At 39.6% G+C, this 26,657-nt stretch overlaps 1 long non-coding RNA gene across 2 annotated transcripts in view; it reads right to left on the bottom strand.

Moving 5' to 3' along the window:
• The window catches only part of LOC139176719 (uncharacterized), a 43,737-nt gene that overhangs the window by 14,329 nt on the left and 2,751 nt on the right, over positions 1-26,657 (bottom strand). Inside the window, exon 2 of one of the 2 annotated variants that reach the window (XR_011561136.1) lies at positions 24,251-24,352. This is a non-coding gene — a long non-coding RNA (uncharacterized lncRNA). Of the gene's footprint in view, positions 1-24,245; positions 24,353-26,657 lie in introns of both variants that reach the window. The other variant, XR_011561137.1, reaches the window with a different exon arrangement.

The following is a 26,657-nucleotide window of genomic DNA, read 5'->3' on the forward strand; positions in this document are numbered from 1 at the left end:
ATCTCCTCCCTGTTATTTTCAGAGAGTCACGGAAAGGAGTGCCTCACATGGGAGAGACAAATTAAGTCTTTCTTCTCCTGTTTGGTTCCCTCCTGCCAATGACCATGGCATTTGAAGAAACCTGGTTTCCTTAAGAAACCTGCCACCACCAGCTCTGAAGACAGTCAAGCATCAGGCATGTCAGGGATGCCACTCTTAATCCTACCTTTACCCCCTGCAGAGCCATGGGAAGGGGAGGAAGCCCCCTTCTACAGTAAACTGGTCTCCAAGACCCCCACTGCTAGCACTCAGCATCCTTCAAAATAGAATTTCTTCTTCTCTTTAGCACCTTCAAACAAAAACTTGTTTCAACAGAGAGAAGAAGCAGCAATTTTCTCAGCCTTTTCCCTTACCAAACCAGAGAGCTTAATGTCCCGTTCAGGTTAATGGTACTTGCTCTTTATTTGTGTAACTAAAAGAAACTATTCTGTTTTTTACCCCTAAAACAAAGAGACCATTTACATTAAAAATGAATGAATATTTACTCGTAAAAACAAAAAACACACACACAAAAAACAGTTCACAAATTTTAAAGTTCATTCTCAGCCAAGACACTCAATTACATCTAGGTGAAGAAATTAAGAATTGGGACTATTAAGTTTGGTGGTTAAAATCATAGGGTAGCAGAGCCAGGGTTAGCATCTAGGTTTTCTGATGTCTAGTCCAATGCTCTTTCTTCGGGGAGAGAGGGGGAGGACGTTAAGAGAGAGGTAGTGTGATACTTTTTTCCTCTTTAGAAGAAAGAAGAATGGATTTCTCTGTTCTCTCATGGTTAGTTTTTGGTCAGTTTTTGGTCATCTGCTTGGTATGTGTCATTTCTGGCTCTTGCATTTTCAACACAGCCGACCCTTGTATCCTGAGCTAAGAGGCTCCGTGGTTTTCTGGAATGCTCAACACGGGCCTCCTCCTGAGGGAGAGCTGCACAGCTCTCCTTGTTCTAAGGTTTAACCATTTTGTTGAAATGGTCAAACTCTTAAACTTGTTTTACTGTACCTTGAATTGTATCTAAATTACTTTCATTGTTTTCCTTTTCACTTCCTGTGTTCTGGTTTTTTGAACAAACTGACCATGAAATGCTCCACGTGGCCTAGACTCATTTACTTACATTCCCTTATAAATCACAGTTTCTCCAGATTGTCATTAATGTTCAAACCTTTTGCCTTACTATGGTTGCCTAGATATACTGCCAGAGGGCCTGGAACATTTCACCAGTACTAAGTGCAGTGTTAATTGCTCAGTCTCCCTCTCCTAGGTACAGAGAATGGTTTCTTTTCCTCACCTTTATTGGAAAATAGAAACCTATGCATCTGCCAGCTTTACAACACTCTTGGCCACTCTGAGTGTGATGTGGGAAAAAAAAATGTTGAGGGTAGGTTTGTAGCAGCTGTTTTACAACATTCTTGTGAAAATGCGTGCAGGCAAGGACTGCTCCACTCAAGGCACAAAAAAGCTTTCTTTAGTCCTGGTAAATTTGCCTTGGGAGATCCCTGTTAGAACGCAGGGTCTCAGACTTTACCATGCACAAGAAACACCTGGGGGTGCAGACTCCTGCTTCCCATGCACCCCCTCCCCGCCCCCTCACCCTCCCGGGGAGAGACTAAGAACCCTTCAACAGCACCCAGGTGACTCCGATGCAGTCTGCACAGAGCATTCTTTGAGAAACACTGATTGGGGTTTTAGAATTTGGCTCATTATTATTTTAAAAATCTTTTTCGTAAAACTGTGGCTGGATGGCCAATTCTGAGGAATGTTAGAAGCAATTAACAAATAGATAGGGGAGTGGGCTCTATTTCTCAAGTCCCTTCCTTCTCACGTCTATGATTCTACTATTCTATACTTTTGGGGATTGTATATACTACATCTGAATCCAAGGTATTTAGCCACAGTATGGAGAGATTTCTTGACATCTTTTTCTCCCTGCTGAAGCTCCTGCAAGATGAAGGGTTGAGCTAAAGTATAAGAAATGTGTGAATAGAAGCACTGATACCTTACTGGAGTTATTCTTCGCTAACTAAATAAAACCACAGACTATGGTCTCTCGCCATTCTCATCTTCTGGGCAGTTTGCTTGGTTTTACAAGATTAGGACTGAAGTGGGTAGTTTCTGTAAATAGAAGCAGAGAAGGAATGTGCCCTGAGAAGTGAGGTGAGTGTTAGAATCCAAAGGGGAGGGTTTGGAACATCAGGACAGGGCAGGACTCACTCACTCATGGGTAGAACAGACAGATCTTCTGTGGTGTGATTTTTAGAGGAGACAAAGACACTTTGGTATGAAATTTCTTTATAGGGGTTTAAATGGCTGAATGCCAAAACCTTACACTCTGTAAAGATAAAACTTAAAGATATCTGCCTGAAAGGTGATTTCTTAAATTAATACTATTGTACACAAAGACTTTCCATGAAAGTTTCCAGAAAGCTATTTTTAATGTAGAGAGGGGGAAACTGCCATAGAAAGTTAGAGTGGAGGGGGGAAAGAAAACAAATGAAGTAGAGTATTAAAAAATAGATCACTGTTATACCATGACTGTTCTGATTCTGTTTATCTTATTCAATAGGAAAGACACAAAACAGAACTCTGGAGACAAGGACTGGACAATGTGGACACCTCAACCAGTGGAAGGACAGAAATTCTGAGTAAACTTAAATTACAAAGGGCCCTGACAAAGCAGATGCCACTGTGCTCTCATACTTCAGAGGAAGGGTCTCAGATCCTCACTCAGAGGAACCGCAGACCTGATGGTTAAATGCTAACATATATAAACACAAACATGGAAATCTCTCTAAGAACTTCCCTAGGACCTACCTTCCAATTTGGAAGTTTTCAAACAGGGAGAGTCTAAAGGATGATGTGAAACCAGGCTGGGGAGAGTGAGCTTAAAGAAAAATCAAAGCCAGATAAGAGGGAAGACTCAAAATGGACAATAAAACGGAGGAGAGACTGTCAATCTAAATAGAGTACCAAGACCAGAGAATGCAGAAAGGATGGTACCCAGCACAGTGTTTGGCACTTAAGGACATTTCATTAAGGACCATGGAAGGAAGGAAGGGAAGACAGAGTTTCCTATTATAGGCTTCCTGAGTTGTTGGAAGAGGTGGCAGGAATAAAGTGTGCTGTTGTGACTAAAAGCAAAATGGGGACAAATCTAAAACCCAGACAGAATGGGATATTAGTACTTCCCTTCAGAGACCTGTGCAAAAGCAGAACTCTAGAAACTAAAACAGGTAGCTTAGCTCATTGGTAAGTGATCCAAAGTACATCTGACACAGACTAGATGCTAGGTACAAAGATACACCTGGCAAGGTCTTCTCTGCTGAGGGCTTAGGAAAACTAATGCCTTTGTTGCAGAAAGGCGGACCCCTTCCAGGGCCCGAAACTGGGCTCTTGTCTAACACTTGGAAATGAATTGTCCGAGGGGACACATGTGCTGACAAAGCAAGAGATTTTCTTGGGAAAGGGCAGCCAGGTGGAGAGCAGTAGGGTAAGGGAACCCAGGAGAACTGCTCTGCCACGTGGCTCGCAGTCTCAGATTGTATGGTGGTGGGATTAGTTTCCGGGTTGTCTTTGGCCAATCATTCTAATTCAGTCTTTCCTGGTGGCGCACGCATCGCCCAGCCAAGATGGATGCTAGCGAGAGGGATTCTGGGAAGTGGACAGACACGTGGTGTCTCCTTTTGACCTTTCCCGAACTCTTCCGGTTGGTGGTGGCTTATTAGTTCCGTATTCCTTACCAGGATCTCCTGTCATACAACAACTCATGCGAGTGGTTACTAAAGGGCCTGGCCAGGGTGGGCGGTTTCAGTCAGTGTCCTTCCACTAACACCTTGAGGAAGTATTTGTGGCTTATCTCTTCACAGCTGGACATACCTGCACTTTCTGTGACTTTCTGTAGAAAGAGGAATTTGAATTCTGTAGAAAGAGGAATTTGAATTTGAATTCTGTAGAAAGAGGAATTTAAGAAGGAGAAGGTACTGGGGCCACCAACTATGAAGAGAAGAGATAAGCCACAAGTGCTTCTTCAAGATATTATTTCTCCCAAGGCCTCACCAGAGAAGACCCTGCCAGGTGTATCTTTGTACCTAGCATCTAGTCTGTGTCACATGTGCTTTGGATCATTTACCAATGAGCTAAGCCACCTGTTTTAGTTTCCCGGGTTGTGCTTTTGCATAGGTCTCTGAAGGGAAGTACTAATATCCCATTCTGTTTGGACTCTAGATCTAGCCCCTTTTTTCTTTTAGTCACAACAGCACACTTTATTCCTGCCACCTCTTCCAACAACTCAGGAAGCTGGTAATAGGAAACCCTGTCTTCCCTTCCTTCCTTCGATGGTCCTTAATGAAATGTCCCTAAGTGCCAAGCACTGTGCTGGGTACCATCCCTTCTGCATTTTTCTGGTCTTGGTAGTCTATCTAGATTGACAGTCTCTCCTGCATTTTCTTGTCCATTCTGAGTCTTCCCTCTTATCTGGCTTTGATTTTTTTCTTTAAGGGTCCTCTCCCCAGCCTGGTCTCACATTGTCCTTTAGACTGTCACTGTTTGGAAACTCCAACTATGGAAGGTCGGAGAAGGCAGTGGCACCCCACTCCAGTACTCTTGCTTGGAAAATCCCATGGACGGAGGAGCCTGGTAGGCTGCAGTCCATGGGGTCGCTAAGAGTCGGACACGACTGAGCGACTTCACTTTCACCTTTCACTTTCATGCACTGGAGAAGGAAATAGCAACCCACTCCAGTGTTTTGGCCTGGAGAAGCCCAGGGATGGCAGAGCCTGGTGGGCTGCCATCTATGGGGTCGCCCAGAGTTGGACACGACTGAAGCGACTTAGCAGCAGCAGCAGCAGCAATGTGCAAGGTAGGTCCTAGGGAAGTTCTTGGAGAGATTTCCATGTCTGTGTTTAAATATACATTAGCACTTAACCTCCACAACTGATTGGCCCCAAACTGGGAAAGGAGTACGACAAGGCTGTATATTGTCGCCTTGTCTGTGAAATGCTGGGCTGGATGAAGCACAGGCTGGAATCAAGCCTGCCAGGAGAAATATCAGTAGCCTCAGAAATGCAGATGACACCTCCCTTATGGCAGAAAGTGAAGAGGAACTAAAGAACCTCTTGATGAGGATGCAAGAGGAAAAATGGCTTAAAATTAGCTTAAAAACTCAACTCAAAAAACTAAGATCATGGCATCTGGTTCCCATAACTTCATGGCAAATAGATGGGGGAAAAGTGGAAGCAGTGACTTTATTTTTGGGGGTGCCAAAATCACAGTGGACGGTGACTGCAGTTGTGAAATTAAAAGACACTTGGTCCTTGGAAGGGAAGCTATGACAAACCTACTCAGTATTATTAATAAACAGAGATGTCACTTTGCCAACAGAAGTCTGTATAGTCAAAGCTACAGTTTTTCCAGTAGTCGTGTACAGATTTGAGAACTGGACCATAAAGAAGGCTGAGTGCTGAAGAATTGATGCTGTTGAATTGTGGAGCTGTAGAAGACTCTTGAGAGTCCCTTGGATATCAAGGAGATCAAACCAGTCAATCCTAAAGGAAATAAATCCTGAATATTCACTAGAAGGACTGCTGCTGAAGCTGAAGCTCCATTATTTTGGCCACCTGATGCAAAGAGCTGACTTATTTGAAAAGAGTCTGAAGCTGGGAAAGACTGAAGGCAAAAGAAGGGAGTGGCAGAGGATGAGATGGTTAGATATCATCACCAACTCAATGGACATGAAACTGAGCAAACTCTTGGAGATAGTGAAGGGCAGAGGAGCCTGGTGTGCTGCAGCCCATGGGATCACAAGAGTCAGACAAAACTTAGTGACTAAATAACAGCAACACATTAAGATTAGTTTTTCTCTAGAACCATTTGTTGAAGTGCAGTGGGCAGGACAGAAGAAAGGAATTGAGCTAAAGAGGAAGTAGAAAGAGGACAAAAACAAAGGCACAGTTTTTGATGGAGGTATTTTCTTTCTCCTTTGCTCCTGTCTGTTGGCTCAAGAAGAACCCTCGAAGTTTTACATCAGGCTGGCTACACCAATGTGCTTCAATTTTTCACATCAGGGACAGATCTTCTGCTGTATCTTTGGATGGACTTTACTAGTTAGTAAATCTTTAACTCCAGCAAAAAGCATTCCTTTTCTATGTCAGACTGTGGCCCTGAGGGGAACAGTCATGCTATCCTGGCTCTTATGAACCTTAGAGTCCAGTAGGGGAGAAACAGTCACGTGGAAGTGGAAGTGTTAGTCACTCAGTTGGGTCTGACTCTGTGACCCAATGGACTATAGCCTACCATGCTCCTCTGTTCATGGGGTTTTCCAGACAAGAATACTGGAGAGGGTTGCCATTCTCTTTTCCAGGGATCTTCCTGACCCAAGGAATGAACCCAGGTCTCCTGCACTGGCAGGCAGATTCTTTACCATCTGAAACACCACGGAAGCCCTGAAACAGCTTGTAGCCCACCACTCAGAGTCAAACTGTTGCCTCTAAGGCCCTCCTAAATTGTAGTTTGGAAACTGTCACTGCTTTTGCAAATACTGTTCCCTCTGCCTGAAAGCCTCACCTTTCCTCTTCAATGCTGATGAAATTTTACTCTTTAGATTTCAACTTAAATGTCACCTATTCAAATATGTTTGCTTGTTAAGAACTCTCACAGCACCAGTTTTCTCTTTCAAGCAAATGGATAATCCTATGAGACTGTTTCATACATATTTGAGTATGTTTGAAAGGCAGCAGTTTGACTCTTCAGTTCAGTTCAGTTCAGTCGCTCAGTAGTGTCCGACTCTTTGCGACCCCATGAATCACAGCACGCCAGGCCTCCCTGTCCATCACCAAGTCCCGGAGTTCGCTCAAACTCACGTCCATCGAGTCAGTGATGCCGTCCAGCCATCTCATCCTCTGTCGTCCCCCTCTCCTCCTGCCCCCAATCCCTCCCAGCATCAGAGTCTTTTCCAATGAGTCAACTCTTCGCATGAGGTGGCCAAAGTACTGGAGTTTCAGCTTTAGCATCAGTCCTTCCAAAGAACACCCAGGGCTGATCTCCTTCAGATGGACTGGTTGGATCTCCTTGCAGTCCAAGGGACTCTCAAGAGTCTTCTCCAACACCACAGTTCAAAAGCATCAATTCTTCGGTGCTCAGCTTTCTTCACAGTCCAACTCTCACATCCATACCTGACCACTGGAAAAACCATAGCCTTGTCTAGATGGACTTTTGTTGGCAAAGTAATGTCTCTGATTTTGAATATGCTGTCTAGGTTCGTCATAACTTTCCTTCCAAGGAGTAAGCATCTTTTAATTTCATGACTGAAATCACCATCTGCAGTGATTTTGGAGCCCCCCAAAATAAAGTCTGACACTGTTTCCACTGTTTCCCCATCTATTTCCCATGAAGTGTTGGGACTAGATGCCATGTTGAGCTTTCTGAATGTTTTTCTGAATGTTGAGCTTTAAGCCAACTTTTTCACTCTCCTCTTTCACTCTCATCAAGAGGCTTCTTAGTTCCTCTTCACTTTCTGCCATAAGGGTGGTGTCATCTGCATATCTGAGATTATTGATATTTCTCTGGGCAATCTTGATTCCAGCTTGTGCTTCTTCCAGCCCAGCATTTCTCATGAGGTTCTCTGCATATAAGTTAAATAAGCAGGGTGACAATATACAGCCTTGACATACTCCTTTTCCTATTTGGTACCAGTCTGTTGTTCTGTGTCCAGTTCTAACTGTTGCTTCCTTGGAGGCCTTGTAGCGAAGATTGCAATTTTTTAAAAAATTTTATCCTGAGTGTAATGGGAAGACATTAAGGGTTTTAAGCTGCAGAATCACATGTTCTGATTTATAGCTTAAGGAGAGCACTCTAGCTTCTGGATAGAAATGAATTGCAAGGGACAAGGAGCTAACATCTGTTGAATTTCTGTGTGGGCCTGTCCCTGAACAATACACATGCATTACTCACTTAATTTCCTCAACAGTCCCACAAAGTGAATATTATTATCTTCAAGTTACAAGTAAGGGAACTAAGGCCCTCTGAGGTTATATAAACTGCCTGGCATAGCACAGGGAGAAGCAAAGAAATTAGTGCAATTTGTTTTATTATTGTGCAGTTAATGCATGGGGCCTATTTACAGCCAATAAAATCTCAATTATTGTTTTGTCATAAAATTCTGTGGGTAGTTGATAGTCAAATCCAGAATGCAGTGATCATGGAAAAGTTAATATCAATACATGTTATTTTTTTCAGTAAGGGTATTCCTGACCCTAGCTATTCATCTGAGAGAGAGTGGATTGAAGCTATTATAGGATTTTGCTCTTTAAACCTCTCTTATCATGGGCAAATGTGCAAAAGACCTCTTTTCACTGTTTTGATCTTTTTGTCAGGTTGTTTTCCAGGAAGTGGTTGCTAGGAGTGAAAAGTTTTATTATTTAGAGATAAGTGGAGCCTAGATATCCCAGCACCTTAAAAAAAAAAAAAAAAAACACCCTACAGTAATTGACTTGAAAAATATTTTTGTGACACCATTTGTACCAGTCCACCTGCTTTCTATTTACTTGTGGTTATCTCCTTTCGCTAATGATTCTCTGAAAGCACACACTAAGGTTTGCACCAAAATACTGTCCTGGAGGCTGTTGGAGGCATCTGTAGGGCTCTTTAGAGCCAGTAGCTGCCTCTAATGACAGTGAGCACATGCATGCTGAGTGACTACAAGCCCCCTGAGTGTGAATGTCAGATGGCTACACAGTACACGAATTGCCCTTGAATATAGTTGCCTTTACATTCTCATAATGTCTACCACTGCGGGGGAAACCATTGAGATTGAAGTTGTACCAACCAGGTTACAGAGACACTGTTCCACATATTGGGACAATTTTCCACCCAGGCCTTGAGGTTCTTAGCTGTGTATCCCTTTTCCCCTTCCCACACCATTCCTTTAAAGATTTTTGATTATTAACCTAAATATGTATGAACCTTTTATTGCTCTTTCAAAACTGCCATATGCTAGATTCCTTTTATTGCTCTTTCAAAACTGCCATATGCTAGACTCCTTATATAACTTTTGTCTGGTCACTGGACTTTAAACATTCTTTAACCTTGTTTGACGCTTAATAATATGTCACGTGCAATTCCCATAATATCTGTTGGTGAAAAAAAAATAGATAAGGGATTTCATCAGTAAGTGATCAATAATCTCCAGATAAAAGCCACAACTGCTAGTAACCAGTGCTTAGAATCACAGTTTGGATTCAGGTGGTACATTTGAGGTCACTTAGGCTAAGCTTCTGGGGCTTCCTAGTTGGCTTAGTGCGTAAAGAACCCGCCTGCAAGGCAGAAGATGCAGGAGATGCCTGTTCTATCCCTGGGCTGGGAAGATCCCCTGGAGGAGGGCATGGCAACCCACTTTAGCATTCTTGCCTGAATAATGGACAGAGGAAACTGGCAGGCTATAGTCCATGGGGGTCGCAAAAAGTTGGACACTACTGAAGCAACTGAGCATCCACCACCCAGGCTAAGCTTCCACTTCATAGATGAGGGAACTGAGGCACTGACAGATCAAGGGACTTCTTAGGTCAGCCAGTGAGACAGGCAATGGCCAAGATGGAGCTAAGTTCTGGTTGCCTCTTAGTTCAGAAAGCCTTTAGAGAATCTTATACATTACTAAACTTTTTAATAAACAATATGTGAAATAGAGTATTTCCTGCCATATAAGTAAACAAGGATGTCACAGCCATCAACTATTTCAATCTTCCAAACATGAATTTCTGAGCCCAGAGAACACCCAGGAAAAACAATGCCTGCTAACCCGCAGCCATCGAGCTCCTGGCACTCTCTGCTTGAGCACTGAGCTCAGGGGAATGTGGAAAGATGCAAGATAATAGTGTCAGAGAGCTGAGAGGGATATGAAAGGAATGATTTCAGTAAGCCCAGACTCTTGCATCTTCCCATACATAGAAAAGCGCTAAATTCCTTAACTTGAGATATGTGGTTTTCCTTAATTAGCAATAATTTTCTGATATTCAGACTACCTGTCCCTTGTTGCAAACTTCTATATAACCTGACTTCTCCCCCTGCCTCCTCGGAACAGTTCTCTCAGGGGCACCTGAGATGCTGTCTCCTGGGCTTGAAGTCCTAAAACTTCTCACCAAATAAAATATAACTCTCAACTTCTAGGTTGAGACTATTTTTTAAGTCAATAAACCACAAATTTAGTCTTCAAAGTTGGAAATTTTATTTATTGAATTTCTTACTGCACAAGGACTATTCCTTTCAATATTTGGGCAGATCCTAGCAGGTGAAAACACTTGAGGAATTTCATTTGGGCTATGTCACAAACTATTTGGGAAAAGCAACAATTATGAAGGAGACTAAGTTTATCTCCGGAGTTGTCGTTTTTACTTCCCATCCTCTTCCTTTGGTTTTCCTCTTTTTCTGTTGTCTTAAGATGTGTATCCCAACCTATTCACTGCCCCTTGGCCTTACATACTGACAATCTAGGATACCCCTTCACATCTAGACCTTTTCTGAACTCATTTTCTCCTCTGCTTACATAAACTTATCTATAAGATATATATACTATCCTCTTAGCTCCCTTCTTTCAGGTAGTATGTTACAAAGCTCAAGTGCAAATGAACACAAACGTCCTCCTGTTTTTGTCTATCAAGAGGTAACAAGTTCTAACTATTTCAGTTACTATCTTGGATTAAGACATTTTTCTAGAAACTCTTGCTAAAATAGAATCAGTTTTAGCTGGGAAGTAAAATCCATGAAGACAGTACTGTGTGAAGGCCTACAGTTGTGCTAGAATTAAGACAAGCCTGTCCTCCAAAATTGTAAGCATTGTCCTTTGTACCATTCCTCTTGCAGTAGAAATGTAATAGTGTTCAGTCTTCAACATCAAATGAAGCTAATATATACCAAGGCTGCAGATGCCTCTAGTTACTTTTTTCTTTATCTGAAACACTAATTGGAGTAGGTCATTTATTTTGTAACTGTGAGATTAAGATGGATTATGAAGACATCTTTTTCTTGATTCAAATTATATATATCAACTTCAGAGTTAGTTGTGGAAATAAGAACAGCTAGTGAAAAGTGGAATTTAATTGAAAAAGCATAAAATATGTTTATGTGAATTTATTGATTCAAATATTTTGTGCACACACTTTTAGGTAAATGGTCATTTTATAGGCTGACTTTTATATATGCTGCCAATAGGACTGGCTTCCCTATGAGCCAATGCATTTTCTCTCCTGTCTTCCTCTCATATTAGATGAACCCATTAGGATAGCACAGCCCCCAAAGCACGGAAGCTTAAAGTGACTGTTTCTCTGAACTCAGACTAGCAGCCACAAGCTTTGAGCGTTAACAGAATGTCATAGGACTAGAGAGAGTAAAAGATTATGCATTGGCTTTTTAAGCTTCTAATCACATTTTTCCCAACCAGAGCAAGTTTCACTGACTCATCTAACTTCTAGGGAACAGTGACATGCAATCCTACTCAGGAGGAGACTGGAAATATTTAGAGATTGTTACCACAACAGATTGCTTTGAAGCTACCATTCAACTTCTCTCTTTTCTATTCTTGACAGAATGCCCTCGTTAACCTCATATATCTGGTAAATAGCACCTACTTTCTAGAATATTCCATAATCTCTTTGAAAGAATTTATTTTATATTATCATTACCCATTGAATATATATATGTAAACAATATTCACAGCATCCAGAATACGATATTTTAATTAAGAGTTCATATATATGTATTTTGTCTACCTCCTTAAACCAAAAGACTATGTCTTATTCATCTCTGCAATCTTAGCTCCCATCATGATCGTTGGCACAGGTAGACATGTTGCAGGGAAAAGTCAATTCTAATTCCATGTTGGAACTGTTTCTTTGATTTGCTTTCCATTGCTTTTGTTATAATAATCACACGTAATGATCTGCTCAGAGAATCCTGCCCTTCTGCCTGGCTGTTAAAACCAAAGTGCCTTTGTTCAGAATGATGTCCACATGTAGATGGCAGGAAGGAAGAAATTAACACATCCCCCTGCATGAGGCTTAACATTCTAGGAGATATTTGCAAGAATAATGGCCTTTATACTTTGTTTCCTCATCTCCCCCCATCTCTGATCTATAAAAGAACCTGGCATCCAGGCCCAATAAGATGGTTATTTTGAGACATTAGTCTGCCTTCCTTTCAGTCAGCTGGCTCTAAATAAAGTTGTATTTCTTGCCGCAATACTTTGTCTCTGATTCTTTGGCCTGTCATATGGCAAGGAGAGTGAGCTTGGACTCAATAGCAGTCATTAAAACACAGGGTGTTTATAAAGTCCTTTTGCAGTTTGAATTTTTATTAAACATCCTCCTTTTTGTGAAGTATAGTAGAGGAGGAATTTACTTGAGATTCAAATAAAATTTTGATTTTTTACTTGTCCTAATATATTTATTTTATTTTCCAATTAATAAACTCTTGTGTTACAGTAAGCAGCCTCAATTATGTTACTGAAAATGATATTATGCAAAAATGATAGTGGTATGTTAAAAGCTAAAAAATTTAAATCATCCTGTCCATTTGGGAGAGATGCACATGAATAATTAGAGTAATAGAACAAATGAAGATATTAACAAAGAAGTCCTGATACAGAATGAAAGAAGTCCTGATACAGAATGAAAGAAGCCCTTAACTCTTCCCAGAAAGTTCAAGGAAGGCTTTTCAGAGGAGACAATATTTGAGCTGAGTTCTTTAGGAAACGGATGGTATATCCAGATGGGAATGGTCAGGGGCAATAGCAAGGGTAAAAGCCATAGAGTTATGAAATGTGTGATATTTTTAAAAATATTGAACAGATTATTTCATGTTTCTGTGTCAGTTTTCTCACCTGCAAAATGAGACTGTATGTACCTGAGACTGTAGGTACTATATGTACCTGCACATCTCAAATGGCTATTATAAGGGTAAAAGGCTATTATGTGAGAAATTGGAGAGCACCCATGAAGATATAAGATGGAGACCTTGAAGGGTCAGTGGAATTGTGATGGATAGAAAAAGGGGCTTAGGACATATAAGGTGCTAAGAATGGTGTAAGGAAAGTGGGGGATCCAAGGAGGAAAGTTGGTTAAGCAAAGAAAACTGATCATTTTGGCAAGAATAAATAACAAGTTAAGGTTCAAAAACAACCAATCAGAAACAGGTAGAGATGTCTAGTTTAGTAAAAAGGAGATGGTCGGATGGCATCACCAAATCAATGGACAGGAGTTGGACCAATCTCCAGGAGATGGTGAAGGACAGGGGAGCCTGGCATGTTGCAGTCCATGGAGTCGCAAAGAAGTGGACACAACTGAGCGACTGAATAACAACAAAAAAAGTTGGTTGTCAATATGGCTCAATATTCTTTCTTGGGCTAGAAGAGAAGCAAATCTAGAGTTACAGAAGTGACTCAGGATCCACACTGAAGGTTGGGGCAGACTCCTTAATGTTTACTATGTCTCCAACTCCATCACTTTATTTTAAATCATGCAAGAATATCATATATGACCCCCAAACAATTGAGGGAGTCATAGAAAATGTAAATATGTTAAAGCATAGATATATAATTTAGTGGGGTTAAAAAATGAGAGAGACAGAGGATTAATAAATTGTACTGGGGGCAAAGAGATAAACACAGAGAAAGAATCTTTGTATCAGTTAGGTTGTCTTAATGGATACCAGATCCAAAATGTTTTAAATAGTAAAGAAAGGTATCATATGTAACAAAAAAGGGACCGCATCAGAGTTGGTAAGTCAGTATCCTATGAACATCATGGAGATTCCAGATTCTGTCTCTCTACTCAGTTGGCCTTGACCTGCTGGGTTTGGCTTAAGGCTGTCTCCTCTTCTGGTAGTAAGATAGCTGCAGCAGTTTCAAGGGAAATGGGATTTCCATGGGTGGCTAGGACTAATGGTCTGGAGTAGAATCTATGCCAGGAATAAACCTCAAAGAATGCCATATTGCTATCACCATCTGATTGTTCTGAGCAGAGTTGGAAACATTATGGGCCATGATCCAAATTATTTTTGTAGATGTTTTGTTTGACTAACACAATGTTAAGAAAAGCTGAATGAGATGCAATTTAAAGTCAGATGATTTATTTAAAAAAAAATCATATTTCTAAGAATCCGAAGTTTTATCTAAATGTGCCTGCATTCCACTTAGCTAAAATTGGCTCAGGTGGATTAGCTACTGCCCCTTTATACAGAGCATTTCAGTTCCAACTTACTGGGCTAAATCATATCCTAATATAGCCTGGTCTGTTTTATTCAAGTTACCTACTGAGCCTCTCATTGGGGAAATTACTCTTAAAGATTTTTAAGAGTCATGTGATGTTTTTGCTCCAGGGAACAGGTCTCATGTAGGTACTTGTTCAATGGTTCAAAAGAAATGAGGGCAAGGGCCTCATCTTGCTAGACCTGTTATCTTATTAACTTATAATTTCTGTGGCCATAAAATTTAACAATAATTTAACAATTAATTTAACAATTAATTTCTGACCCCAACAGGAATGTTACAAACATAAAGAACTTCTTTAATTTCAAAAGAAAAAAATGTTTTTATTCATATTATATTAAAGAACTACCTTCATATTTATGTTTGATATGGTCAAAAACCAAATAATTTTTTCTATCAGTTTTTCAGTTAAATGTTAGTGATTTATACCTTTTGTAAAGCCTTTTTTGTTGGATACATATCTGAAATATATTTACAAGGTAGCTATGTTGTTTTACTGGACTAGCCTGGTGGCTCAGCTAAAGAAACCATCTGCCAATGCAGAAGACACAAGAGACATCGGTTCAATCCCTGAGTTGGGAAGATCCCCTGGAGAAGGAAATGACCAACCCACTACAGTATTCTTGCCTGGAAAATTCCAAGGACAGAGGATCCTGGTGGGCTACAGTCCATGGGGTTGCAAAGAGTCAGACACGGTGCAGCATGTGCATGTGTGCATGTGCACACACACTTTTTTTTTTTTTTTTTTTACTAGTTGTTTCACTCAGCATTGGTTAGGCAAAATTTAAAAGGGTTTAAAAGAAAACATTAAAAATTGAATATTAGTTTGGAATATTTTCTACACTTAATATTTTTAGAGAAAAATATTGGCTTTCAACATTACAACAAAGTGCCATTTCTTTAATTGTGAAATATTTCAACCATAGAGAAAAAGAAAGAGAATATAACAAACACTTGTATATCAACTACCCAAGTACCATAGTTGCTTCAGATTTTTTTAATTATTTTTAAAAAAATTCAGTCATTGCAGATACAGCTGAAGCTCTTTGTACATTTCTTCAATCCCATTCCTCATGATATATACACAAAGATAATAACCCCTGAACTGAATTTGATGTTTATCATTCCTATGCACATTTGAAACTTTAAAAATCACATATGTATACATCTGCAAATAATATATTGTTGAGGGGTGGTCCTAAAATGGCAGAGGAATAGGATGGGGAGACCACTTTCCCACAAATTCATCAAAAGAACACTTAAATGCTGAATAAATTCCACAAAACAACTTCTGAATGCTGGCAGAGGACATCAGGCACCCAGAAAAGCAGCCCATTGTCTTCAGAAGGAGGTAGGAAAAAATATAAAAGACAAAAAAAGAGACAAAAGAGGTAGGGATGGAGCTCCATCCCGGGAAGGGAGTCTTAAAAAGAGAGAAGTTTCCAAACACCAGGAAACACTCTCACTGCTGAGTCTGTGGTGAGCCTTGGAAGCACAGAGGCAACATAATAGGGAGGAAAAATAAATAAATAATTAAAACCCACAGATTACTTGCCCAATGGTAACTCCCCCAGCGGAGAAGCAGCGCAGATGCCTGCATCTGCCACTAGCAAGCGGGGGGCTGGGCAGGGAGGCACGAGCTGCATTGCTTAGAGTAAGAATCTGGCCTGAATGCCCCAAGGGCAATCTGAGCGAACTAACTTGGGCTAGCAAACCAGACTGTGGGATAGCTACCACGCGAAAAGCCCTAAGACACTACCAGGCCCACGCACAGAACAAAGGACTGAACAGAACTAGCCGGCTACAGACCACCCCCCTCCGGTGACAGGCAGCCAGAGCCAAAAGGGGGCAATCGCACCCCTAGAGAGACATTATCTACCAAACTGTAAGCAGGCTTCTTTGCTATCTAAGACTTCTTGGGGTTCTGGACAGTCAACATCCACCTGAGAAGGTGCGCTGGTTGTACACCCAGATCACTTATCACTTATCAAACTTATCACTTGTAAACCCCTCATCACCTGAGCTGCTCAGACCTGGGAAGGGCACAAAATGCAGGCCCAACCGAGTCTGCACCTCTGAGGACTACCCGAGTGCCTGAACTTGAGTGGCTTAGACCTGGGAGGTGCATGCAGCCCAGGGCTGGCCTCAGATGGTTCCCAGCGGAGCAACCTAGAGCCAGAGCAGTCTGGGCAGGGAGGGCACACACGCCGTGAGCAGGGCAGGCCCAGTGAGGCTGAGACACTGCAAGCACACGCCAGTGTTATTTGTTTGCAGTGTCCCTCCCTCCCCACAGCACAACTGAACAAGTGAGCCTAAAAAGTGTCCACCATGGCCCTCTTTGTGTCAGGGCAGAAATCAGACACTGAAGAGACCAGCAAACAGAAGAAGCTAAAACAGAGGGAACCGCCTTGGAAGTGACAGGTGCAATAGATTAAAACCCTGTTGTTAGTACCGACTACATTGGAAGGGGCCTATAGGTCTTGAGAAATATAGGCCAGACCAAGGAACTATCTGAAAATTAACTGACCCCACAATACCCACAACACCACCAGAGAAAGTCCTAGATATATTTTTACTATTTTTACGATCATTCTTTTTTTTTTTTAATTTTTAAGTCCTCTATTACTCCTTTAATTTTCACTTTTATAACCTACTATTACTTTGCAAAAAGTAAAAAGACCCTATTTTTTAAAGCAAACTTCATATATGTATATATTTTTTATAATTTTTGTGACTTTGTTTTTTTTTCTTGCTTTTTTTTTCTTCCTTTCTTCAATACTGTATTTTTGAAATTCCAAACTCTACTCTAGATTTTTAATCTTTGCTTTTTGGTATTTGTTATCAATTTTGTACCTTTAGAACCCAATCTTCAGTACCCATTTTTACTTGGGAGCGAGATTACTGGCTTGACTGCTCTCCCCCTGTTTGGACTCTCCTTTTTCTCCACCAGGTCGCCTCTGTCTCCTCCCTACCCCTTCTCTTCTCTACCCAACTCTGTGAATCTCTGAGTGTTCCAGATGGTGGAGAACACTTAGGGAACTGATTACTGGCTGGATCTGTCTCTCTCCTTTTGATTCCCCCCTTTTATAAACCTCCTGGCCACCTCTGTCTCCTTCCTCCCTCTTCTCTTTTCTGTCTAACTCCATGAACATCTCTGAGCAGTCCAGTTGTGGAGTGCACATAAGGAAATGATTACTGGCTAGCCCACTCTCTCCTCTATTGATTCCACCTCATCTCATTCGAGTCACCTCTAACTCCCTCCTCCCTCTTCTCTTCTCCATGTAACTCTGTGAACCTCTCTGGGTGTCCCTCACTGTGGAGAAACTTTTCATCTTTAACCTAGATGTTTTATCAATAGTGCTGTATAGAAGGAGAAGTCTTGAGACTACTGTAAAAATAAGACTGAAAACCAGAAGCAGGAGCCTTACGTCCAAATCCTGAGAACACCAGAGAACTCCTGACTCCAGGGAATGTTAATTGACAGGAGCTCATCAAACGCCTCAATACCTACACTGAAACCAAGCACCACCCAAGGGCCAACAAGTTCCAGAGCAAGACATACCACGCAAATTCTCCAGCAACATAGGAACACAGCCCTGAGCTCCAATATAGAGGCTGCCCAAAGTTACTCCAAAACCACTGACATCTTATAACTCATTACTGGACACTTCATTGCACTCCAGAGAGAAGAAATCCAGCTCCACCCACCAGAACACTGACACAAGCTTCCCTAACCAAGAAACCTTGACAAGCCACCTGTACAAACCCATCCACAGCGAGGAAACTCCACAATAAAGAGAACTCCACAAACTGCCAGAATACTGAAAGGCCACCCCAAACTCAGCAATATAAACAAGATGAAGAGACAGAGGAATACCCAGCAGGTAAAGGAACAGGATAAATGCCCACCAAACCAAACAAAAGAGGAAGAGATAGGGAATCTACCTGATAAAGAATTCCAAATAATGATAGTGAAAATGATCCAAAATTTTGAAATCAAAATGGAATCACAGATAAATAGCCTGGAGACAGGATTGAGAAGATGCAAGAAAGGTTTAACAAGGACTTAGAAGAAATAAAAAAGAGTCAATATATAATGAATAATGCAATAAATGAGACCAAAAACACTCTGGAGGCAACAAATAGTAGAATAACAGAGGCAGAAGATAGGATTAGTGAGGTAGAAGATAGAATGGTAGAAATAAATGAATCAGAAAGGAAAAAAGAAAAACGAATTAAAAGAAATGAGGACAATCTCAGAGACCTCCAGGACAGTGTTAAACGCCCCAACATTCGAATCATAGGAGTCCCAGAAGAAGAAGACAAAAAGAAAGGCCATGAGAAAATACTTGAGATAATCATTGAAAACTTCCCTAAAATGGGGAAGGAAATAGCCACCCAAGTTCAAGAAACCCAGAGAGTCCCAAACAGGATAAACCCAAGGCGAAACACCCCAAGACACATACTAATCAAATTAACAAAGATCAAACACAAAGAACAAATATTAAAAGCAGCAAGGGAAAAACAACAAATAACACACAAGGGGATTCCCATAAGGATAATAGTTGATCTTTCTATATAAACTCTTCAGGCCAGGAGGGAATGGCAAGACATACTTAAAGTGATGAAAGAAAATAAGCTACAGCCCAGATTACTGTACCCAGCAAGGATCTCATTCAAATATGAAGGAGAAATCAAAAGCTTTACAGACACGCAGAAGCTGAGAGAATTCAGCACCACCAAACCAGCTCTCCAACAAATGCTAAAGGATCTTCTCTAGACAGGAAACACAAAGAGGGTGTATAAACTCAAACCCAAAACAATAAAGTAAATGGCAACAGGATCATACTTATCAATAATTACCTTAAACGTAAATGGGTTGAATGCCCCAACCAAAGGACAAAGATTGGTCGAATGAATACAAAAACAAGACCCCTATATATGTTGTCTACAAAAGACCCACCTCAAAACAGGGGACACATACAGACTGAAAGTGAAGGGCTGGAAAAAGATATTCCATGCAAATAGAGACCAAAAGAAAGCAGGAGTAGCAATACCTATATCAGATAAAATAGACTTTAAAACAAAGACTGTGAAAAGAGACAAAGACGGTCACTCCACAATGATCAAAGGATCAATCCAAGAAGAAGATATAACAATTATAAATATATATGCACCCAACATAGGAGCACCGCAATATGTAAGACAAATGCTAACAAGTATGAAAGGGGAAATTAACAATAACACAATAATAGTGGGAGACTTTAATACCCCACTCACACCTGTGGATAGATCAACTAAACAGAAAATTAACAAGGAAACACAAACTTTAAATGATACAATAGACCAGCTAGACCTAATTGATATCAATAGGACATTTCACCCCAAAACAATGAATTTCACCTTTTTCTCAAGTGCACACGGAACCTTTTCCAGGATAGATCACGTCCTGGGCCATAAATCTAGCCTTGGTAAATTCAAAAAAAGTTGAAATCCTTCCAAGCATCTTTTCTGACCACAATGCAGTAAGATTAGATCTCAATTACAGGAGAAAAACTATTAAAAATTCCAACATGTGGAGGCTGAACAACACGCTCCTGAACCAACAAATCACAGAAGAAATCAAAAAAGAAATCAAAATATGCATAGAAACGAATGAAAATGAAAACACAACAACCCAAAACCTGTGGGACACTGTAAAAGCAGTGCTAAGGGGAAAGTACATAGCAATACAGGCATACCTCAAGAAACAAGAAAAAAGTCAAATAAATAACCTAACTCTACACCTAAAGCAACTAGAAAAAGAAGAAATGAAGAACCCCAGGGTTAGTAGAAGGAAAGAAATCTTAAAAATTAGGGCAGAAATAAATGCAAAAGAAAACAAAAGAGACCACAGCAAAAGCTGGTTCTTTGAAAGGATACATAAAACTGACAAACCATTAGCCAGACTCATCAAGAAACAAAGGGAGAAAAATCAAATCAATAAAATTAGAAATGAAAATGGAGAGATCACAACAGACAACACAGAAATACAAAGGATCATGAGGCTACTATCAGCAATTATATGCCAATAAAATGGACAACGTGGAAGAAATGGACAAATTCTTAGAAAAGTACAACTTTCCAAAACTGAACCAGGAAGAAATAGAAAAACTTAACAGACCCATCACAAGCATGGAAATTGAAACTATAATCAGAAATCATCCAGCAAACAAAAGCCCAGGTCCAGACGGCTTCACAGCTGAATTCTACCAAAAATTTAGAGAAGAGCTAACATCTATCCTACTCAAACTCTTCCAGAAAATTGCAGAGGAAGGCAAACTCATTCTATGAGGCCACCATCACCCTAATACCAAAACCTGACAAAGATGCCACAAAAAAAAGAAAACTACAGGCCAATATCACTGATGAACATAGATGCAAAATCCTTAACAAAACTCTAGCAATCAGAATCCAACAACACATTAAAAAGATCATACACCATGACCAAGTGGGCTTTATCCCAGGGATGCAAGGATTCTTCAATATCAGTAAATCAATCAATGTAATACACTACATTAGCAAATTGAAAAATAAAAGCCATATGATTATCTCAATAGATGCAGAGAAAGCCTTTCACAAAATTCAACACCCATTTATGATAAAAACTCTCCAGAAAGCAGGAATAGAAGGAACATACCTCAACATAATAAAAGCTATATATGACAAACCCACAGCAAACATTATCCTAAATGGTGAAAAATTGAAAGCATTTCCCCTAAAGTCAGGAACAAGACAAGGGTGCCCACTTTCACCACCACTATTCAACATAGTTTTGGAAGTTTTGGCCACAGCAATCAGAGCAGAAAAAGAAATAAAAGGAATCCAAATTGGAAAAGAAGAAGTAAAACTCTCACTGTTTGCAGATGACATGATCCTCTACATAGAAAACCCTAAAGACTCCACCAGAAAATTACTAAAGCTAATCAATGAATATAGTAAAGTTGCAGGATATAAAATCAACACACAGAAATCCCTTGCATTCCTATACACTAATAATGAGAAAACAGAAAGAGAAATTAAGGAAACAATTCCATTCACCATTGCAACGAAAAGAATAAAATACTTAGGAATATATCTACCTAAAGAAACCAAAGACCTATATATAGAAAACTATAAAACACTGGTGAAAGAAATCAAATAGGACACTAATAGATGGAGAAATATACCATGTTCGTGGATTGGAAGAATCAATATAGTGAAAATGAGTATACTACCCAAAGCAATCTATAGATTCAATGCAATCCCTATCAAGCTACCAACAGTATTTTTCACAGAGCTAGAACAAATAATTTCACAATTTGTATGGAAATACAAAAAACCTTGAATAGCCAAAGCAGCCTTGAGAAAGAAGAATGGAACTGGAGGAATCAACCTGCCTGACTTCAGGCTCTACTACAAACCACAGTCATCAAGACAGTATGGTACTGGCAGAAAGACAGAAATATAGATAAATGGAACAAAATAGAAAGCCCAGAGATAAATCCACACACCTATGGACACCTTATCTTTGACAAAGGAGGCAAGAATACACAGTGGATTAAAGACAATCTCTTTAACAAGTGGTGCTGGGAAAACTGGTCAACCAGTTGTAAAAGAATGAAACCAGAACACTTTCTAACACCATACACAAAAATAAACTCAAAATGGATTAAAGATCTAAACGTAAGACCAGAAACTATAAAACTCCTAGAGGACAACATAGGCAAAACACTCTCCGACATAAATCACGGCAGGATCCTCTATGACCCACCTCCCAGAATATTGGAAATAAAAGGAAAAATAAACAAATGGGACCTAATTAAACTTAAAAGCTTCTGCACAACAAAGGAAATTCTAAGCAAGGTGAAAAGACAGCCTTCAGAATGGGAGAAAATAATAGCAAATGAAGCAACTGACAAAAAACTAATTTCAAAAATATACAAGCAACTCCTGCAGCTCAATTCCAGAAAAATAAACGACCCAATCAAAAAATGGGCCAAAGAACTAAACAGACATTTCTCCAAAGAAGATATACAGATGGCTAACAAACACATGAAAAGATGCTCAACATCACTCATTATCAGAGAAATGCAAATCAAAACCACTATGAGGTACCATTTCACACCAGTCAGAATGGCTGCGATCCAAAAGTCTACAAATCATAAATGCTGGAGAGGGTGTGGAGAAAAGGGAACCCTCTGACACTGTTGGTGGGAATGCAAATTAGTACAGCCACTATGGAGAACAGTGTGGAGATTCCTTAAAAAACTGGAAATAGAACTGCCTTATGACCCAGCAGCAATCCCACTGCTGGGCATACACACTGAGAAAACCAGAATTGAAAAGACACGTGTTCCCCAATGTTCATCGCAGCACTGTTTATAATAGCCAGGACATGGAAGCAACCTAGATGTCCATCAGCAGATGAATGGATAAGAAAGCAGTGGTACATATACACAATGGAGTATTACTCAGCCATTAAAAGGAATACATTTGAATCAGTTCTAATGAGGTGGATGAAACTGGAGCCTATCATACAGAGTGAAGTAAGCCAGAAAGAAAAACACCAATACAGTATACTAATGCATGTATATGGAATTTAGAAAGATGGTAATGATAACCCTGTAAGCGAGACAGCAAAAGAGACACAGATATATAGAACAGTCTTTTGGACTCTGTGGGAGAGGGTGGGATGACTTGGGAGAATGGCATTGAAACATGTAAAATATCATATATGAAATGAATCACCAGTTCAATGCATGATACTGGATGCTTGGGGCTGGTGCACTGGGATGACCCAGAGGGATGGTACGGGGAGGGAGGAGGAAGGGGGGTTCAGGATGGGGAACACATGTATACCTGTGGCAGATTCATGTTGATGTATGGCAAAACCAATACCATATTGTAAAGTAATTAACCCCAATTAAAATAAATAAATTTATTAATAATAATAATATATTGTTTTACATGTTTTACTGTTTTATAATCATATCCATCTGTAATCTGTTTTTGAGGCTTATCCACTTTAAACATATACTGGGGCCATTAATTTTAGACAATATATTTTGCTGCATGTAAAATGTAGAAATATGATAATTATTTTAAGCCATTCTTCTACTGATAAAAGAGTTAGACTGTTTCTACAGAGGTTTTTTTTTTATTTTTATATACATCACACTGTCATACTCTCTGGGGTATCTGTTGAAACTGTGCCTCATGGTATTGTCACTATAAGAAGCTGCGCTTCTTTTGTTGAGTTCCCTCTTGTGACTTATAATTAGACAGAGAGACTCACATGCCAACTGTAAAGGTCAGATGCTTGAAAAGTAAATTTGAAGGAACCTGCTCTATACAGAGGATGAATACTTATTTTCTTTACCCAGAACATCAAAATACCTTGCTGTGGACTCTGATGCTTTTCTCCCAAATGTTTGAATTTTGCATTTAGCTCCATAAATAATTTTTTGAGCAGAGTTTAATAATTGTTTTCCAAACTGGTAATATGATCTTACCATTTGAAGAGCAGATTGACACAGTCCAGGTTCATTTTTATTTTTCAGAGCTTAGAAAATGTGACAACTTTCAAATGTTGAATCAACATTAGATTTCAGAGCATAAATCCAACATAGCATAATTGGTATGGAGCTCATTCCTCAAGCCACTGTTTATTTTTCCCAAAGTGTCCAAATATATACTTATAAATATAGAATATCTCCTAACTAAACTTTAGTTTTAATTGTCTCTGAAAAAGAATGCCTTTTCTGATTGTTCTCTCAGTGATACTGTTTCAACTGCACCAGAGATCAACTGCCAGTTTTCAGAGTTCTCGAATATGCTCTGTAATTAATATTAGTCTCATGGCTGCCAAGTTTTCATTCAACCTGGATAATGTACAGGTCAACCTAAGTCTTTCTATGACAATAACCCCAAAGTTGAAATTACTTACAGTACCGTTTATTTCTCTTTGTAGTCTTTGTTAGTCACAGTCATCTTCAGCTTTGTTCCATCAATCTGGGACCCAGATGAAGGACTTATCCACTCTTCGGACATGCTCTTTATGTACCAAAAGGAAAAGAGAGATGACGGAAACAAGTGATGACTCCTAAAGTTTCTGCTTAGCAGTGGCCTATATCACTTCCTTTCACATTTCATTGAACAAATCAAGGCATAAGGCCAAGCCTCCCATTCAACAAGGTGAGGAAGTAAAGACTTCCTATTGGGAGAGACAAAAATATTTGGGAACAGTAACACAACCTACCACAGAGGTTTTCAGACTCAAGTAGGTATCCTTTTGACTGACTTTTTGGCCATTTATAAAATCAAACTTTTTAAGGTTTTGCTAATATACAACTTGCTGATATCTAGGATGGGATTTAGTCTAATTTAATATTTTCTATGAATCTACAAAAAAAAAAACAAACAAGAAAATCACTTGAAAAATCAGTAAACACCTGGAGGCTCCAGGTATATAATCATGACCTAAGTCTAAATAATATATAAACCAAACTAACTAAAATCTTTACCATATCACTCTAAATGAAGAAAAATAACTAATTACCACCCCAACTCCCATCCCAGCCATCAGAGGACTCTCAAAAAGATTTCCATATAGTTAGTATTTTAAATGAGACCATTCAAACAATCTCTTCAAATCTGATTAAAATTTCTCTTGCCATTTTTGTGTGATACTGCAAAGAACAGATATTCATTTTAATTTACATAGATGGCAAATGATAGATTTTTAGGTTTAATTGTATGTGACATGTACATTCAGGCCGGTTTAGTTTTGTTTTGCTTTTTGGTCTAGCAATTCTTCATTTAGTACTATTTCTTTTCTAAAAGTTATTTGTAAATAGGTGGTACCCCAGGCACTGAGCCTAGCTTTGCTTAAGCTGTCTTTGTCGTAGTCTGTTTTAAGATACTTTGCAAATTATTGCTTTGTTTTCCAAAAATGAAGAAAATTATCTTATTTTGGGATGTTAGCATCTTCTTTTGCAATAAAGAGCTCATGATCTGCCCTACAGTCAGCTCCACATTTTGTTTTTGCTGACTATGTACAACTTCTCCAACTTCAGCTGCAAAGAAAGAGTTGGGCCATAAAGAAAGCTGAACACTGAAGAACTGATGCCTTCAAACTGTGGTGCTGCAGAAGACTCTTGAGAGTCCCTGGGACTGCAAGGAAATCAAACCAATCAATCCTAAAGGAAATCAACCCTGAATATTCATTAGAAGGACTGATGCTCAAGCTGAAACTCCAATACTTTGGCTACATGATGAAAAAAGCTGAATCACTGGAAAAGACCCTGATGCTGTGAAAGACCGATGGCAAAAGGAGAAGGGGGCAGCAGAGGATGAGATGGTTAGATAGTACCACTGACTCAGTGGACATGAATCTGAGCAAACTCAGGGATATAGTGAAGGACAGAGGAGCCCAACATGCTGCAGTCCATGGGATTGCAAAAAGTCAGACATGACTTTGTGACTGAATAACAATAACAAAAGCTTCTTAAATGGTATTTTATGATTACATGGTTTAAAACAATTGCCTATTTGTCTTTACAGTAATAGATGTGACAACTAATCACACTGTACAATAAAATTTATTCACTCATGGGAAAATAATAATAATTATAGCTAAAACAGAATTCAACTATCATTGTTCACTAGCCATACATGTATTGATTCATTTAACACTCACAACAACCCTATAAGATACCAATGCAATCTGTATAATGGAAATGAAAGATTTATAATACTTTAATAAAGATCTAAGTTCAGCTTTGGAAAAATAAGTTATGTTTGGCAAGGTTTATCAGTGAGGCTAGGAAGTTGGCCAGTTGAAGCAGGAAACCAAGAGAAGAAAGGGAAGTAGCAGCAGAAGCTTGTTTAGAGGCTTCCTGAGCCTTACTCTATTCTCTAAATAGAAGAATTTCAAACAAACCAACAAATCAAAAAAACTTAGGCAACTCTTTTAAGGTGTTAGTCAAAGGAAAACTATTTTCTATCTAGCTCTAGGTCAACAAATAATACCTTTTAGTTTTTGTGAAGGGCAAGATGTGGAACTTATATATATATTATCATCTTGAAACATTAGCTTTTTCTAATCTTCAAAAGAGTACAGAAGCTCAGGAACTGTTCTAGTTAGAACAAACACAAAGTGCAAAAATTCCAATTTTTCCTTTCTGTGGTTGACTATCTTCTCAATGGCTATGAGACCACACTCCATGGTAGGATAACTGCACCTATCTAGTAGCAAACAGGACATCTATGACTAGTCTGACAACCCGGACACATGCTAAACTAGTCATTTTGTTTGTAGATATTTTGGTAGGCTATTGTATGTGTATAAAATGCTTGC

Source organism: Bos indicus, chromosome 2, assembly GCF_029378745.1.
Source record: "Bos indicus isolate NIAB-ARS_2022 breed Sahiwal x Tharparkar chromosome 2, NIAB-ARS_B.indTharparkar_mat_pri_1.0, whole genome shotgun sequence".
Lineage (NCBI taxonomy): Eukaryota > Metazoa > Chordata > Mammalia > Artiodactyla > Bovidae > Bos > Bos indicus.